We start from the raw sequence: 19191 nt of genomic DNA, 5'->3' as shown, positions 1-19191 counted from the left end.
GATCTAACAGGGGAAGCAAAGAATAGGAGCCCACTACACTGTCAAGACGCACATGGAGGTCATGTACCGCCGAATAGTACGAGTAGACGCGGTCGTCGGGGTGTAGGTTGCGCCACACATCGACCAAAGCCCAGAGCGATATCCAGTCATTCAGAGTCCGTGCGTTCGAACCCACTTGTGTATTACGGAGGGGCGGAAAGGACCTGTCAAGATGCACGTCGAGGACTGAGTTAAAATCCCCGCCCAGTAGCCAAGGGAGACCCGCGTACGGTGCTAACACCATGGACAGATGGGCAAGGAATGACGATTGTTCAACGTTTGGTGCGTACAATGAGCCTAGCGATATGTGTTGCCCATTAAGTCACCCGCGCACTAATGTGTATCTCCCAGCCGGGTCGACCAGTACCTCCGTCCATGTGAACGGAGTGCCCGCCTTCACCCAGACTAACGTGCCCCTGGCGTGTGCAGAATATGTAGTTCCGAATAGTTGACCCCTCCAGCGGGTACGCAACCGGGCTATTTCTGACTGCGTAATGTGAGTCTCCTGAAGGAGGGCTATGGCCGCCTTGTGTCTCTGCAGATAAGTCAAAATTGAATATCTATGCGCTGGCGTGTGCATGCCCCGAATATTCCATGTGATTATGTTGGTGGTGGCCATTTGAAGCAATTAAAGACTGCATAGGTGTCGTGGCCGGGGTCCGCTCGACCAACGGGAGGAACATGGGTTCTATATGTCAAGCCGGTGCGCTGCATTGATAAACAAAACAAAGAAGCATATACGCGGTGCCAAGCACGCGAGCTGAACATCAAAAGCAATATAACTATCAGGGCAAACCCCTGTGCGGGCATTCATCCAAACTGTAAGCTAAACGCTTATGGAGTATAACTAAGCCAGGTAGTGGCTAACGGGTGCTTAGTGTGACTATTGCTGCCGTGAGCTGCTCCCCTACCGCGGTGCCCCTGCGCGCGCTGTGGATGTCTCCTGTAGCATGGGCTTGGACAAGCATGGGCGGGTGACCTAACTACATCTATCTACGCCTCCTGCCGCAAATTCCGCTTGGCGCACCGTCCCTCCCATGACTCATTGTCTATCCCTTGTTGACGTGTATGCCAGGGGGTGCTGTCCTCGCGTCGCTCCCGGCTTACATGATCTGATCAGAAGTCTGGGGGGTCATCAGCGACATTAGTTAGTCCTCGGAGAGCGTGGTGGACGGAGAGGATGATCTGCTGGTCTCGGGTTCGCTATGCCGCCGCCGGGGTCTCTTCCCCCGTTGATTGCCAAGTTCCGGATCCGGTGGTCTCTGTCCACTACACCGCCCCGTCTCCTCCAGCCAGTCCCAGACCTCCGATGGGGCATCAAAGAAGCGTGTCCCCTCCTTTGTGACCACTCTGAGGCGTGACGGATATAGCAAAGAGTATGGGATTTCCAGGTCACGTAGCCGGCGCTTCACTGCCAGATAGCTGCTCCTCCGCCTCTGCACCACCACCGTGTAATCCGGGAAGAACATCACCTGCCCACTTCCCACTGTGATTGCGCCCAACTTCCTGGTCTCGCGAAGCACCACATCCCTGTCCCGGTAATTGAGAAGTTTGAACAGAAAGGGACGAGGCCGAGCCCCCGGCTTGGGCCGCTGAACCGGGACCCTGTGGGCCCTCTCCACCACAAACTGTGGAGAGAGCACCCCCGGAGTTAGTAGATCTCGAAGCCATCCCTCAAAGTATTGCTCTGGGTGTCGTCCCTCCTCGCCCTCCGGCAATCCCACCACTCTGATATTACTGCGCCGGGAGCGCCCTTCAGCATCCACGACCCGATCTTCCAGGGTGTGGACGCGATCTATTAGGTCCTGCAAGGTTACAGTATGGTTGTTCACCACTGGTTGGACATCCTGGAGCGCCTGGCGTTGTAGGGCCACTGTGTCCGCTAACTTGCGGTGGTCCGCATGAAGGAGGGTGAAGTCCACCGTGACTTTATCGATTCGGGATTCTAGGGAGGCCTTCGTCTGCTCCAGCGTAGAGCCGATTCGCTCCACTGCAGCTAGCACTGTGTCCAGTTTTGCCGCAAGCGCCGCCGCCTGGGGCTCCACGCTTTCACCGCAACTCTCCGCCATGGGGCCCGAGCCCGCCGCCTGTGTCCGGCCGTCCTTTGGCGCGTTTCGTAGCCGGCCCATGACCAATTGCTGTGCCATAGGCATCTGCTGGTAACCTCAGCACCAGGCAGGTGGCCCGGGCCCAGACCCCAGTCCAACACAGCAGAAGAGAGTTGACACCGCAGACCTCCGGTACTGCGGCAAGGGTGGAGGACTGAGAGGGAAAGCCAGAGCCCTCCCCTCAGGGTCCGCCACCACCGTCCAGGAGGCACCAGTCTCCCGTTACTCACTGATTCCACAGGACCACAGTGGCTGTCACTCGTCACTCCCCCGATGTGCCAGGATCCCCTGCCGAGCACCCCTCCTCCATCTGAACATTGGCGTCCCCTGGAAAGTAGGGCTAGTGAATATCCGCCGCCTCTCCCCTTGGCAGCTGTTCCTGTGCAATCACCTACTGTTGGGCACCACCCCAGCACGACAGGCGCAGCACCGGCGGCGACACACCCCAAACGGCACCCCGACTCCAGCTATGCCAGGGCACCGCATGCAGCGCACGCCATCACCAGCATCCACAGGTCAGTCCGTGACTCTCCTGGTCCCTCGGTGCCGTACTGCATGCAAAGGTTCCAGGCACCGCCACCCTGCGCCAGCACCTTCGATGTATGTAAGGGGTCCAGGTGCTCCCCTCGCGCCAATGCCGGGCGGCCTCCCCCTCCGCCACCTCTGTGTAACGCCCTGAACGTCTCAGGATCGTTTAACAGACACGATAATGAGAACGCAACCACTTGTGAAGGTTTAGTTATTTTAATGAAGGCAAAAATAATACAAGGAATAAACAAAGGTTATAGTCACTGGAATCCTCCAGGCTAAGTACGTTACCAGCCCACAGCACGGATGGTCCTAACCGTCCTCTGCATATACGCCGATCCCGGCGTATGCCAACAGAGGGCAGAAATGAAAAGGCCGACAATGCCAATCGGTAGGCTGTGAGGGGCACGAAGAGTGTTGGGGAGAATCGAGGAGTCGGGGAAACACCCAGCCGGGGTCTCTACCTGAAGGGAGCAGCCGCTCAACCTCTTCCTCAGACTGCACCAGGACGCGGAGTCACCTCCTGGTGATGCGTCACCGATACCCCAATCACAAGCAAAGAAGACTGAACCGAGAGCAGCCGCTCGATCGATCCTGTGGACTTCCGAGTCTGTAACCTCCTGGTGTGCGTTACAGCTGGCAGTCCCTGTATCTCTGGTCGGGCTGGGAGTTACGACTCCAACCAGCAAAAGCGCCACTGCGCTTTGACTCAGCCGAGTCAAAAAGCGAAGCTCAATGGTTATCCGGTAGAGCTTCCGGGTCCTTCACAGGTGACGATGGGGCAAGACACGGCCCAGGGAGTAACGACTCGACCTACCTCCGTTCTTGCCTTACTGGAGCACCACTCCGGAACACTGCTCTTCACTAAGCAGGTACGTCGGTGTAAACACAATATCCGACAGCGTTGTACCTCCCGGTTCCTCCCTTTATAGGGCGTGTTTTCCTTGAGTTATGTAACAGCTCTCCTGTTTACATAAGGGCGTGTTTCCTTGAGTTATGTAACAGCTCTCCTGTTTACATAAGGGCGTGTTTTCCTTGAGTTATGTAACAGCTCTCCTGTTTACATAACCTCTCAACCGCTAAGCATCCTGGGAGATGTAGTCCGTTTTCCTCCCCTCGCATGACAGGAATTCTTGACAGTACATCCTCCCTCTCAGCGGCTCCCCACGGGTCCAGCGCTGGCAGGAAAACGCCGATGGAACAAGGAGACCAAGCGCGGAGCATGAACCCCTTCAGCCGGTTCCCATGACTGCTCCTCCGGGCCATAGCCTTTCCACGCAACCAGGTACCACAGCTTCCCCCTGCGCCATTTGGACGCCCGTATGCCCGACACTTCATACTCCACCTCCGACTCCACGCATACCGGCCTAGGTGTCCCAGACGGCTTGGAGGGTGCTGGTTTGAGCAATGATACATGAAAGACAGGGTGTATCCGCAATGACTGGGGCAAGCACACCTTCACGTTCACGGGACCCATACACTTGGTAATTCGATAGGGGCCCATGTACTTGGGATGGAACACACTGTTCTTTCGAAACCTCATGTTTCTTGTGGATATCCAGATGTAGTCTCCAGTGCGGTACAGTGGCCCGGGCCTTCTCTTCCTGTCTGCCGCAGCCTTGTATCTTCCCTTGGCCTCTATTAGGACAGCCCTTGAGCGCATCAACGTGTCTTTTATGTGTGCCACCCTGTCCGCTGTGGCGGGAATCCTGTCCTCTCTGAACGGATATAGAAATGGCAAGAACCTGGGATGTTGGCCATAGTTGCTATAGAACGGAGATGACTGTGTGGAGCTGTGAGTGGCGTTGTTATAGGCTATCTCTGCAACCCATAGTAAGTCGACCCATTCTTCCCTGCCCTGGTCCACAAAACATCGCAGATACTGTTTGAGCGTTTGGTTTAGGCGCTCGGTTTGGCCGTCCGTTTGAGGGTGGTAGCTGGTGGACAGGGCGGTCTTAACATGCAGCGCAGTGCACCAAGTCTTCCAGAATTGCGCAGTAAACTGCGACCCCCGGTCCGACACGATCACCCCAGGTAATCCATGCAGTCGTACCACATTCTTTAGGAGTAGTGACGCCAATTCCCCGGCCGTAGGGACTCTCTTGCAGGGGATGAAGTGCCCCATTTTCGTCAAGTAATCCACCACCACCAGTATTGCCGTCATCCCCTGGTCTACCGGTAGGCCCACCACGAAGTCCAGTGATATGCTATCCCATGGTCTATCCGGGGTCGGAAGTGGATGTAAGAGCCCTTGGGTTCGGCCATGGTCGGCCTTCATGGTAGCACACGTAGGACACTCCTGTCCCCACCTCCTGACATCCACTCTCATGGTTGGCCACCAGAAATGCCATCCCATGCTAGCCACCGTTTTTTCAAAGCCCAAATGACCTGCGCATGGAGAGTCATGGCACCAGATGAATGCTTGTTTCCTTAGCCTAGGCGTGGGTATCAATAGGCACCTGCCCTTCAGGGGTATCCCGTCCTTCATCTGCCATTCTCTGTGACTGAGGAGCCACCTCCGCCATGCGAATGACCTGATCCCTCTCTTTATTCCCCTCAGGAAAGTATCCGGTTGGATAACCCCCAATACCATCCTCGGGGAAATGATGGAATGCTCGGTCGCAGGCAATGGTTCCTTAACTGCAGATTGACGGGACAGGGCGTCCGCCTTCCGGTTTTCCGTCCCCGGCCGATATGTGATGCGGAAGTTGAACCCCGCAAAGAAGATCATCCACCGCAGCTGTCTGGGAGAAAGGTGTCTTGTGGCCGTCATGAACTGTAGGTTCCGATGGTCCGTGTACACCGATACCACATGTCTTGCCCCCATCAACCAATGCCTCCATTCGGTGAAGGCGTCCTTGATTGCGAGAAGCTCCTTCTCCGCAATATGGTAGTTGCGTTCGGCGTCGTTGAGTTTGCGGGACATGTACGCAACGGGATGAAGCACCCCTGTGTCGTGGTTGCGTTGGGACAAGATAGCCCCCAGCGCCACATCCGATGCGTCCGCTTCCACCACGTAGGGGAGATCCGGATCGGGGTGAGCCAACACCGGCGCCTTACCAAAGGCGCTTTTCAGGGCCTCAAAGGCTTTGTTCGCTTCAGGGGACCAGACAAACTCCTTGGACTTCCTCAGTAGCTGTGTGATTGGGGCCACCAATCCTGAAAATCCATCTATAAACCGCCTGTAAAAGTTGGCGAAGCCAATGAAACTTTGGACGTCCTTCACGCTTTGGGGCACCGGCCATTCTTTCACCGCCTTGATCTTTCGTTCTGCCATCTCCTGTCCCTCTGGACTCAGCATCACTCCGAGGAATTCCACGGATGTGACGTGGAAGTCAAACTTGCTGAGTTTACAAAACAGCATATTTTCCCTCAGCTTTTGGAGCACAGCTTTGACGTGGTGTAGGTGCTCCTCCACACTGGACGAATAGATGAGGATGTCGTCGATACATACGACCACGTAGATATCCAACTCCTCTCTGAATACCTCATTCAAAAAGTACTGAAAGGCTGCCGGGGCGTTGCACAGACCGAACGGCATGACGAGGTACTCAAAAAGGCCGAACCTGGTCTTAAAGGCGGTCTTCCACTCGTCTCCGTCCCTCATGCGCACCAGATGGTATGCCCCTTTCAAATCCAACTTGGTGTAGATACGAGCTTTCTTGACCTGTTCCAGAAGTACACTGATGAGAGGCAAGGGGTACCGATTCTTTACGGTTATCGCATTCAATGCCCTAAAGTCCACACAGGCTCTCAGCTCCCCATTAGCCTTCGGGATGAAGAAGAGTGGCGAGGCGGCCGGAGACTTGGACGGGCGGATGAATCCTAGCTTGAGGAGTTTATCCAGGTACCCCCGGAGATGCACGTTTTCAGGCTCCGTCAGGGCATACAGCCTGCCGCTGGGAACGCTGGCCCCTGGCACCAGGTCGATCTGGCAGTCAAACTGTCTATGTGGTGGTAGCACTTCCGCCTTCACCTCATCAAATACATCCTCAAAACTGTGATAAGCCTGGGGGAGAGCCACATCTTTTTCTGCCGCTGTAGCCACCGTCTGACTCCCGCTCTCATCTGCGTCAAGGGATTCCGTTCTTATTCCACAATGCAGGATGCAATACGGTGACGTCAGTTCGATGCGATGTGTTGGCCAATCCACAGAGGGGTTGTGTTTCTGTAGCCACGGCAATCCCAATATGACGCCATATTGGGGCGCTCGGATGATGTTAAAATCGATTTGTTCCAAATGGTTCCTCCCACATCTCATCGGAAGGACCCCCGTGTGCTGCCCGATGGGCCCTGTCACCAATCGCCTTCCGTCTACAGCATAGACGTCTTCGGGTACAGCTTTGGGAAGAAGCACTAGCCCTAGCCTGCATGCCTCGTTGTGGTCCATAAACATGCCAGTGGCCCCTGAATCCACCATGGCCACAACGGGTATCCACTGGTCATGCACTCCCACGTGCACCGTGAGAAACAGGTGTCGTTGTCCCTTAGTGACCGAGTTGGAAAGTGAAGGGATGGATGAGTGACTCCGAGATGCCCCTTCTTTGGTCTGGGAGTCCTCTAGTTTTCCGCCGGTACGTCCACCACGGCTGTTACCGACCGGTTGGCCCGATAACGTGACGTCTTCGGTTTGGCAGGGCATTCACGTACGTAGTGGCCTTTTTTGCCACAATATAGGCACAATCCTTGTTTACGGCGTGACTCTTTCTCCGTGGCTGTGAGGCTCGCTCGTATTGCGCCGATGTCCATGGGTTCTCCCTTGGATGCGGTGGAAGTTTCAGGACTTCCCACTGTCACATAGGATGGAAGGGAGTTTCCTTTTCTCCCATGATCCCCCTTTCTTTCACTTAGCCTATGTTCCAGCCGTAATACCAGGTTGATAAGGCCCTCACATGTCTTGGGTTGTGGGTCAATATGAGCCACGGCGTCCTTGAGCTCATCGCACAGCCCGTGATGGAAGAGCGCCGTCTGTTTAGCAACAGGCCACTTGGTTTCCGCAACCAGCCTTCGGAACGCGTTGAGATACTGCACCAGGTCGTTGGATCCCTGTCTCAACTCAAGCATTTCACGGTCCGCCGTGTACGAGTCAGCCCTTCTGTCGAAGACTTTCAGGAATTCCTCGCGAAAAGCACCCCAATCACATAAGATGGGGTCATCCCTGCTCACCAGAGGTACGGCCCATTGTGCCGCGTTTCCAGCCAAATAGGATATAAGGAAAGCCACACGAGCCTGACTCGTGGGGAACGCCCTTGGTTTGCACGATAAATGTAGCGCCACTTGTTTGAGGAATACCTGCACTGTGTTAGGATCCCCACTGTACCTCTCTGGTGTTGCCAAGGGGACGGCTACCGGCATTTCCACTACTACCGCAGGGGTCTGGTTCGTGAGGGAGGTGCTGGGCGTGAGCGGGTCCAATTGGATAGCATCCAGTCTGGCTTTTACATCGGCTGTTTCTTGCCTGGAGGCAGCCAATTCAATTTGCACGGTCGCTAAAGCAGCCAGCACATCATCAAGTGTTGCCATGTCTGTTATCGACCGGGAGCCAGTTAGTGTTATTTAGGTCGGATATTTTGTAACGCCCTGAACGTCTCAGGATCGTTTAACAGACACGATAATGAGAACGCAACCACTTGTGAAGGTTTAGTTATTTTAATGAAGGCAAAAATAATACAAGGAATAAACAAAGGTTATAGTCACTGGAATCCTCCAGGCTAAGTACGTTACCAGCCCACAGCACGGATGGTCCTAACCGTCCTCTGCATATACGCCGATCCCGGCGTATGCCAACAGAGGGCAGAAATGAAAAGGCCGACAATGCCAATCGGTAGGCTGTGAGGGGCACGAAGAGTGTTGGGGAGAATCGAGGAGTCGGGGAAACACCCAGCCGGGGTCTCTACCTGAAGGGAGAAGCCGCTCAACCTCTTCCTCAGACTGCACCGGGACGCGGAGTCACCTCCTGGTGATGCGTCACCGATACCCCAATCACAAGCAAAGAAGACTGAACCGAGAGCAGCCGCTCGATCGATCCTGTGGACTTCCGAGTCTGTAACGCGGCAAACACCTCCTGGTGTGCGTTACAGCTGGCAGTCCCTGTATCTCTGGTCGGGCTGGGAGTTACGACTCCAACCAGCAAAAGCGCCACTGCGCTTTGACTCAGCCGAGTCAAAAAGCGAAGCTCAATGGTTATCCGGTAGAGCTTCCGGGTCCTTCACAGGTGACGATGGGGCAAGACACGGCCCAGGGAGTAACGACTCGACCTACCTCCGTTCTTGCCTTACTGGAGCACCACTCCGGAACACTGCTCTTCACTAAGCAGGTACGTCGGTGTAAACACAATATCCAAAAGCGTTGTACCTCCCGGTTCCTCCCTTTATAGGGCGTGTTTTCCTTGAGTTATGTAACAGCTCTCCTGTTTACATAAGGGCGTGTTTCCTTGAGTTATGTAACAGCTCTCCTGTTTACATAAGGGCGTGTTTTCCTTGAGTTATGTAACAGCTCTCCTGTTTACATAACCTCTCAACCGCTAAGCATCCTGGGAGATGTAGTCCGTTTTCCTCCCCTCGCATGACAGGAATTCTTGACACTCTGCTCACCTCGCAGTCCGGCACCAGGTCGTCCACTGATCACCCACCAAGTTCCAAGGCTCCAGGCCCCCGCACAGTCACAGCAGTCCTCGGTGTAATCCGCCACAGCAAGGGCCACCCCAGTGTCCGGCGTCAGGCCCACCACTCTACTGCTGCATGCAGGGAGGTCCGCCTCAACCTCCCGACCACCTCACCGCATCTGTCCGGTCTGTGGAACCCCTCCGGGGGATCGCCTCCAAGCACTCTGGCAGTCCACTCACCGCAGCAGCACCCCAGGAAGTCCGCAGGGGGGGCCCGCCGCACCGCCACACCGTCAGTCTGCACGCTCCGCGGTGCCACCAGCAGGCCGCGACCGCTTCCGCACCTCCGTCGCCCTCGGTGCTATGTCCAGGGAGTCCCACTAAGCCAGGGCATCCTCCGCCGCTTACAGCGTGACCGGTCCGACTCCCGCTGTCACTGTTGGCCCAGGGCACCACATCCAGAGGACCCGGCGGCACCACGCCTCCTCCGCTGCCGGCGCTCCAGCCAGCGCGGCCTGGGCTCCTCGTGGCGAGCCGCGGGTTAAATTAGTTGATGCGGCCAGCCGCGGCACATGCCCACCTCACCGCATCTGTCGGCCTCAGCTTTCGTGCGGCAGAACCGGCGTGCCCAGCAGCCGCGCCAACCAGCTCGTGCCTTATGGCGGCAGGGAACACGGGCCCCACCACCGGCGGCGCCCAGAGCTAGAAAGAAGCCCAGCCAGGAGAAAGTGGCAGGATAACAGCACCGGGCGGCAGGAGCTTCACTCGCTTGCGACCATCGTGCAAGCGTGCCCAGCCACGGCCCCCCGCAGGCCCGGCACGTCAATGGCGTGGTTTCCCCCCAGCAGGGTGACCACCGTCAGACCCGACGGCCGAGCAAGTCCCCAGATGTCACCAAAGGCGCACCGTCCGCCGCCCGCCGCTCCCCGGCCCAGGCAGCCGAGTCCAACACTCCCCCTCTTGCAGCCACTCACCAGGTACGAGAGGCAGACGCCTCCAGGGCTGCCTCCCCGGCAGCAGGGCGGCCCCGGCTCAGACTCGCCACCGGGGCCCCGCAGTGCCATTCACACCACCGGTCCTCAGAAAGCCTGACAGGAAAAGCGCCACAGGGGGAAGGCCGCCAGGCCTACACAGCTCCGAAGGGGGTCCGGAGCACTCTTAGAGTGAGACCGTCATCCTGACGCCCTTGGCCACGCCCCCCGGCGTATGTGTGTTTTACTGATTGTGAAACAAGGTCGGAAAAAGCTGGTAGTATTACTGGTTCTCCTGGTGGGACATTTCTTACAAACTCAGGTGGTCAATCTTTTTAAGCCAAGAGAATGTCACAGTAGAATGACAAATTCTCCCAAAAAAGAATATGAACTGCACATGGTATATCCCCCTCCATCTGGAGTTGTATTTCATATAATTGACTTGGGACACTTAGGGCCTGATTTAGATTTCAGGGTACAGGTTACTCCGTCATAACAGTTTATGCAGTCACGCCCTGTCATGGTATGTTCAATGTAAAATCTTAAATTGGATGTGACGCAAATGGGCTTTGATGGCTACTTCCCTTGGGGACATTAGGGCAAAATCTCCATAGTGCCCACCTCAGTCTCCCACTTTTGCCGGAGTTACCTAGTTTGTCGGGCATATTGTTATTAAGCGTCTCACATGTGAGGGATATTCCTTTGGTTGTTCGTTTTTCTTGTAAAAGCCTCCCTTCAAGGGGCGCCAATTCCTGCAGGTACATCTGACCGTCCTTCTGCTACCCACGCGTGATGCAGCGGGTGTATTTTAAAAATTGAGACTCATGGAGCTTATATTCCGCACAGAGGGCGGACCAGTCATGAGTTCATTGTTGATGATCTTTTCCAGTATCTTCACTGGGAATAGGAGCAGGGAGATTTGCTAGTAGTTTTTGAATTCGCTGGGGTTTGGGAGAGTTTTTGAGTAGTGGTCTGACTTTGGCGTGTTTCCAGGCATCGGGAAATATTACAGTGGTGATAGAAGTGTTGAGTAGAGTGGTAAGTTCCTGGCTGATCCTTTGGGTTCTGTGGTTGAAGGTGTGGTGCAGGGATGGATCTGTGGATGGACTTCACAGTGGAGGTGGTGTATAGGGTTGAGAGGACATTGCAGGTAGTAAGTGTGTGGTTTGTGTCGGTTATGGTGGTGGCCTATCTGTCGAGGAAGTCTGTAGGTGTGGGTTGGGGTTGTAATTTCTGTATATGGTTGGGATCTTGTGGTGGAAGAAGTGGGTGAGGTTGTCACACAGCTCCGGTGAGGGTGTGATGTTGTTTTTGCTGGCAGCGGGGTTGACGAATTCCTTAAAGATGTTGAAAAGTTCCTTGGTGTTGTTGGTGCTGGTTTTGAAGCATGCAGCAAGAGCTGCCTTCTTTGTTGCCCGCAAAATGCAGTGGTAGAGGTTGAGGGAGGTCTTGATGGCTGCCCTGTCGAGGTGTCCTTGATGGTGCACCAACTCCTATCCAACTGTATGTTGTTTCATTTTGCTGTTCTAAGTTCTTGGGTGTACCAGCTGGCCTTTTTGGAGGATTTTCTCTGGATGTTGCTCTTAGCGGGGACATTGCTGTCTGAGCAATTAGGGATCCAGGCGTTGACGTTTTTCACTCTTTGCTCGAGGTTGGTGGCAGGAGCAGGGTTGGAGGTGTTGAGGGCATTTGCCCAGCTGGTCTCTAAGATTTTGTTTCATCTCTGGTGAGGGGCGTTGGTCATCTTGGGGGTGGCGGTGCGGGGGCTGGAGATGCCAAAGTGGACGATGGAGGGATCAGTTCAGTGACAAGGCTGTATTTGGTGCAGTGGCTGGAGGTGAATTTGAGTCCAGTGTGTGTCCTGCGGTGTGTGTAGGGTCGTGGATGATCTGGGTCAATCCGAGGCTGCTCATACTGTCGAGAAGGTGTGCGGTGTTTTGTCGTTGGGGTTGTCGATGCAGAAATTTAGGTTGCCGAAGAAGATGTAGTCCTTAGAATCAAAGGCTAGGGGCGCAATGACGTCTGTGATGATGTTACAGTAGCTGGAGTGTGGGCCCGGGGGTTGGTATGCGAGGGTGCCTCTGATGGTTGTCTTGTCGTCCATGTGGAGCTTGAAGGTGAGATGTTCTATGGGGGTGGTGGTGTTGTCAGTGGTGGTGGTGCACTCAATGGTCTCTTTGTGGATAATGGCTGTTCCTCCTCCGGTCTAGTTGATCTGGTCATGGTGAGTGATTTTATATCCATTGCGGATCGCTGTGGCAATGTCTGGGGTGGGTGTGGGGCAGGAGCAGGTCATGCAGGTAAGAGCGGCAGGGCGGGGTGGGGGGTTATTCGACAGACGAAGACGACGACGAGAAAAACTTCCCACTCGTCGTTATCTATCGAATCACTCCTCACCCCGCCCTGCCACTCTTACCTGCACAACCATCCTGATGTGGGGTTGAGCCAGGTATCAGTGAGGAAGACAATGTAGGATGCCAGGATGGGGATGAGGTTCCATCATTCACTGGAATGCTAGCATAGTGAGCGTGTGTTGAGAAGGGCGCATGCGAGTTGATGTTTTTGTTCAGGTGGTGTCTGTGGTGTGTTTCAGGAGCGGCTGGACAGTGGGCTGGTATGTGTGTGTAGTGGCTGTTGAAGTGGCAGTGGGTGCAGGTGAAAGGTCCTACAGTGGAGTTGGGGGTCGGCTTGGTGTTTGTTGCAGCATCCGGGTGTTGAGGGTGTAAAGCTCGGCTTCTTTGTGGGTGGACTGCTGCCCTTACCGCTGATCGCCCCTTCCAGGAATATCTCCCCTATGGCCCTCGAGGGCGAAAACAAAAAGGAACGTCATGGACATGAAGAAAGGTCCACAACTTCACCAAATCACCTATTGCACCCAACGAAGTCAAAGTGACAATGGTAACCCGGGGAAGAAAGGAAACAAAACAAGGAAGGAGAAGGACTCTCGTTGCACCCTAAGCTGCGTTAGGACCAGGCAAAAACAAGGCACCACACCTGTAAGCAAGAGAAAAGAACAAAAATCAGGTAAGTATGTAGGGGTATAACTATGTCTCTAATTCTCCCTATTGAGTTGTTAAATACCTTAAGGTTCCCCTTCTTCGTAGTATAATTATTGGCTATGGTTTCTAGCAAGGGTCTGATCCTGGAGGGAGAAAACGAATGGGAACTATTAGTTGAGGGTAGACTCAAGCAGAGAATGAAAATTCAAAGGCCTGAAGAACCAGGGCCTTATGGGCCTGGCGGCGCAGGGCACGCCTTAATCTCCTGAGTTCACCTGCTTTGTTGAACAGAGACACAGGACATTCTGTTGAGCGTAGAAGAAGCAGCTAAGTGCAGTTGTCCCAGAAGTACACTCAGTATGTTCTTAGGAGACTGCCACTTTACTCCGTGGCGCACAATCTTTTATAGCACATAGATTCACCAAGAACACTCCCAATGCATACATGGTTATCCAATGAAAAGAGTTTGAAAACAAGATATAAGCAATGAGAAAAGTTTGAAAACAAGATATCAAGTAACCCAAATAAACCTCTCTTCCAACTGTTTTTGTCACCCCTCCCCACAAGTTAATCAGTGGTAGTGTCTACAACTCAACTTGCAGGTGGCAGGACATATTTGTATGCTTTGGAGGACAGTTGTGAAATGAGAGAATACAAGTAGAGAATAGCAAAGGCCAGAAGATAAGATAAAGTCAGGAAAAAATGGTGTGAACTGACAGACAGTTGAGACAGGGTTTAGTCAAACCAGACGAGGATTAGTGGACTCAGCCAGTCCCTGACATCAGTCTCGTAAACAGAGGCAGAAGGTTATTTGACACGTCGCAGTAAGATCAGCAGAAAAACTTCGTTCATTGTGCTGCCTGAGTGAGGGCAACACAAAATGGCGGTGGAACACAAAATGGTGGCTGAATACAAGCGAGATCGAAAATCGAATTTCCTCAGACCCTCCTTTTGCCATAACTCAGGCAAAAAACACAGATTCACGTTAATATGAATCAATGTCAATAGCCATGAGGTCGTCAAACTGTTGCTGCAACATCATTTTAATGTTCTCTGTTTTCTGTGACTCAGGTCTTGGGACACACAGAGTGGCACAAAGACCGCAGATGGCGGGGCCACACTGCATACAGCGACAACAGGAAAAAATGATGGCCAAAACCACTCCAAGGAAGGTTAGTACCTTCCATCCCCATTTAGATAGTAATCCCCAAAACCATCCTAATAAAGACCAATATCCTTCGTCTTGATGAATCGATTCGGAGATCATGTGTAATTTAGAGATGGCTTGGTATACCGTAGGGGCGTCGTCAGGTATATAAATACAACAGCTAGATCCGATCAATTTACAGACTCTACCACGATCTGCAAGAATAACATCTAGTGCAATCCGGTTCTGCAAAGTCATGAGGCGATCCGCCTGAAGTTCAGCTGTGAGATTACTCAAGGCTCCCACAGTGACATCTATGGTAGTCTCAACAACACGAACCAGCTGTCTCATGTTTCTGCTGTTGGCCATTGGGCCCCAAAAAGGAAGAAATCCTTTGAGGAAATCACTTCCCTCTTGTCCTGCCGTGTCTTTAGAATCAATAATCAATCTGCCATATCTGTTTCTATGATTGCCTGAAGGAGCAGTGTATGTAGGAGGGAGAAGAAAAGCTATATAGCATGTTCCTGAAAAATCCATTGGTAGCCACGTGTAAGCTCTATCATGGCAGACAAAATATGTGCCCTGGGATGGCACTAACGCCGGTGAATTCTGAGACGTGTAGATGTATGTATGGGAACAAAAGCTTTTTCTTTGTCCAGTGTCAGTAGTCTGGCCATTCATTTGTAAACAGAAATTACCTTGATGAGGGACAGTCCAAATTGGTGGAGATTTTCCCTGTTTAGTTTTATCTGTAAGGCTAGTAATGTAACGAGTCACGTTCCAATTAGTATATGTTTGTCTCTCGTCAACAGGAACCTTATTAATCTCCAAATTTTTAGTCATAGCCACCATTCCCTTTATCAGAGAATTGTGACTAAAATCTGGCTTACTACCATAGGAACCAATTGGACGTCTAAATCGGCTCTGATATGCATTTGAAAATATTACAAAATAGGCCCAAGCGGAACCTTCATAAGAAAATGGAAGGACTAAATATGGCATCCCTTTATCTGTGGTATGAGGCATAAGTCCACACACCCAACAGTCGGTTGTGTTGACTACCAATTGGTGTTGGTGCAACAATTGGATAAATGAATTATTAAAATATTCTGTTCTCCTGATTAGTTCATGTTGGGGAAGTGTATATAATTGATGTGGGGAGATAGTAGAATGAAGAGGCAAGGAGATAGAATTAGGGACAACGTTTTGCTGCATAGCATGAATAACCCAACCTACACAAGCCAATAAGATACACAAAAATATAGACACACACAATGTTACGCCACATCGACTGTACAATATTTTACAATATTTCTTTCTCATCTCTTCCTTATTATCCTTCTTTCCTAATTTAACATCCATCCTCTAAAATTGTTGCTCACGGCAATCTTCCTTACTCACTTGGCTGTGATTATTAGCCGTCCTATGACACTGCAAGTCCTGGGGGCCTAGCCACTATACAGGTCACAAACCAAGACTCCTAGCGTGACCCTGCAACCTGGACAGATGATAAATGTAGCAGAAGAGATGGAAATCTCAGGTGTCCTTGACCAATCTAGGTCTTAAATTGTATCTAGTTCTTGTAGGTACAGTTTGGTCTTGAAATAGGGTCTGTGGCTCTGTAGTGTTTAATCGGAGATGGGAAGTTACGGCTTCTTGTAGAATGTCGTCATCTTCTTTCTCCGATCGAGTTCCATCCAGGTGTGCACTACTGAAAGGTATGAATCGGGGGACTTTTTCTCCTTCAGAATTACCTATACCCTTACGAACCACTGGTCAAAAGGCAAGGGCACTTTCTTGCAGTGCACGCCGTGGATCCAGTTCTTTTTCCCTTCGACTTTTACTGCTGTGCGAGTTGTCAGAAGAACTTGTCGAGGCGTCTTCCAGCGAGGTTCCAAATTCTATGTCCTCTGAAAAATTTTCACACAGACCCAGTCTCCAGGTTGGATAGAATGACCTGGGTCTGTGGAGGCTTCTGGTAAAGCGTTTTGAACCTGTTGGTGAAGAACACGTAATTTAGTGGTGAGGTCATGTAAATAGTCAATCAGCATTGGATACTGTATATCAGAATACTTTCTAGGGCGAGGGACTCCCCATACATTAGCTGGGCGCCCGAAAACAACCTTGTATGGGCTGAGTCCCAAACGAGAATGTCCGCAACCTGCCACGCACGCTGTCCGATCACAACCCCGTATATCTGCACCTGCGGATTCCGGCGTGCCCCCACCGTCCATTCACATGGCGCTTTCGCGCGGAGGCACTGCGGGACCCGCTATACGCAGACACTATTAGAGAGGCCATCGTCAATTATTTTGCTGAAAACACGGGCTCCGTGGCTAGCCAGGCGTCTCTCTGGGAGGCGTTCAAAGTGACGATCCGGGGGGTCTGCATTGGCACCACCGCGGGCATTCTGAAGGACATACGGGGGCAGCTTGCTAAAATTGAGACTGCTCTTGCTGGGTTGGAGAGGGCCTATGCCGCGGCGCCGTCTGCTGCCACGCTGGCGCGTATACAAGAGCTGCTTGTGGAATATGACAAATGGGCGGACACGGAAGTCAAATACAAGGGGAAGCGACATGTGGCTAGGGCATACGGAGAGGGTGGGCGACCTGGCAGGAATCTGGCCGCTAAATTACAATTTCGTGCGCATCATCAACACATAGATAAAATTGTGGATGCTGCAGGCATAGAACACTTCACACCGCAGGCCATTGTAGACCAATTTAAGGATTGTTATCAGACACTTTACACGACGCAGGGGGAGGTGGACGGGTCGGCTCTGGCGGACTACCTGTCGGACATAGCGTGTGCGTGGCTCTGTGACTCCCACCGGGAATATCTATCACTTCCAATAGATGTGCAGGATGTCCGAGAAGCTATTCTTTCTCTTCCCAACAAAAAGGCTCCCGGGCCTGACGGCCTGTCGGCCGAATTTTACAAGACCTATGTCGACCTACTTGCCCCGCATCTACTAGAACTTTACGCTGAGGCGCATGAGGTTGGCGTACTGCCTCCAACTCTGCGCCAGGCCATGATTATCACTCTCCTTAAAAAGGATAAGCCGCCCTCCAGCTGCCACTCCTATCGTCCCCTATCGCTGATTAATCTAGACGCAAAAATATTTGCTAAAATTCTGGCCACAAAACTACAGCCGCTAATGACCCGACTGGTGCTCCCCGATCAATCTGGGTTTATACCGGAGCGATCCACCTCTCACAATCTGCGGACTATTTTCTCCATGTTCCACATCCTTAATCCTGAGCTGCCAGCGGCTGCTGTCATGCTGGACGCGGCTAAAGCCTTTGACTCCGTTGAATGGCACTATATGTTTTACATACTGCGTAAGATGGGTTTCCCGGAAGTCATGCTGCAGTGGATTCGGCTTTTGTACACGGACATATCGGCGGTGGTGCGCGTGGGTAACCACACGTCTGGGCCGTTCCGCATTGCGAGGGGTACGAGGCAGGGGTGCCCGCTGTCCCCTTTACTGTTCGCTCTCGTTCTTGAGCCGCTAGCTTGTAAGATTCGGCAATGTCACAGGGAGTCTGCCCTCAACTTTAACCATCGGCCAGTTGGAATATCACTATACGCGGATGATATGGTCTTGTTCATCAGGCACCCACAGACACACTTGTCCCCGGTCCTCCGGGAATACATTAAATTTGGTCTGTACTCGGGGCTCACGATAAACTGGGACAAGTCGGTCGTCATTCCACTCACGACGATTACGTCCCAGCCTCACCTGGAATACCCTCTGATCTGGACGTCCGACCCAGTAAAATATCTTGGAGTGTGGGTCCATCGTGATCCCGAGGTAGTGATCAGGGAAAATTACGGTAGGGCTTATGATGCGCTGGTGCAGCAGGTGGACGGTTGGCTGCGTCTCCCCTTGTCCCTAGCAGACCGCATCGCGGTGATAAAAATGGTCGTCCTTCCGCGCTTTCTATACTTATATTGCAATATACCGATTAAACTGACTCAGCAATTTTTCACACTGCTGAGGGCCCAACTCCTGCGCTTAATTTGGGGGGGACGACACCCTAGAATTAGCTGGAAAACGCTGACCTTGTCGTACGAAAGAGGGGGATTCGCGGCGCCAGACTTCTACGTGTATTATCTATGCGCACAGGCGCAATACGCGTACTATTGGTATGGACCACATAACTTCATTCCACATGTGGCGGTGGAAGATGGGGACGCCCATCCCACCCCGCTTCGAGGTATGCTCACGCACACTGCCCAACACACGCCACGCGCTGAGATTAACACGCTGGACATGACAATTGCGGCCTGGCAGGCGATAGGCCGTAGGACGCAAAGGCTGCCGCTGTATGCGCCGGCCCTGCCATTGACACACCACGCCGCTCTGTCGGTCACACGAGAGGCGGGTCCTCTAACATCGCTTAAAGAAGCTGGTATCACTCATATGCAAGACTTGTACCCGCAGGGACATTATCTAGAGCAGAATGATCTAGCTTACATACAAAACCCCACGCCACTATTTGTGTATACATGTCACCGTCTCAAACAGGCCATGAAAGCTCATTACCCCTGTTTCCCAGCAGAGCCCCCCACACTCAAGGCACTGCAACTGCTGTTGGTAGCTCCGTCTAAGAAGAAACTACTTACTAAATTGTACAAAGCTGTACAGGAGGAGACGGTTAACGGCCCTGATACTAGTCTTGCCAAATGGAATGCTATTCTAGATCCCCAGCTCGAGGATGCGGATTGGGAGCGGATTTGCCAGCTGACGGGCCGCCTCACCCCCAATGGCAACCTGCGAATTATCCACTTT

The sequence above is a fragment of the Triturus cristatus genome, chromosome 3_1 (assembly GCF_964204655.1).
Source record: "Triturus cristatus chromosome 3_1, aTriCri1.1, whole genome shotgun sequence".
In the NCBI taxonomy this organism is placed as follows: domain Eukaryota; kingdom Metazoa; phylum Chordata; class Amphibia; order Caudata; family Salamandridae; genus Triturus; species Triturus cristatus.
This window is presented reverse-complemented; position numbering follows the sequence as displayed.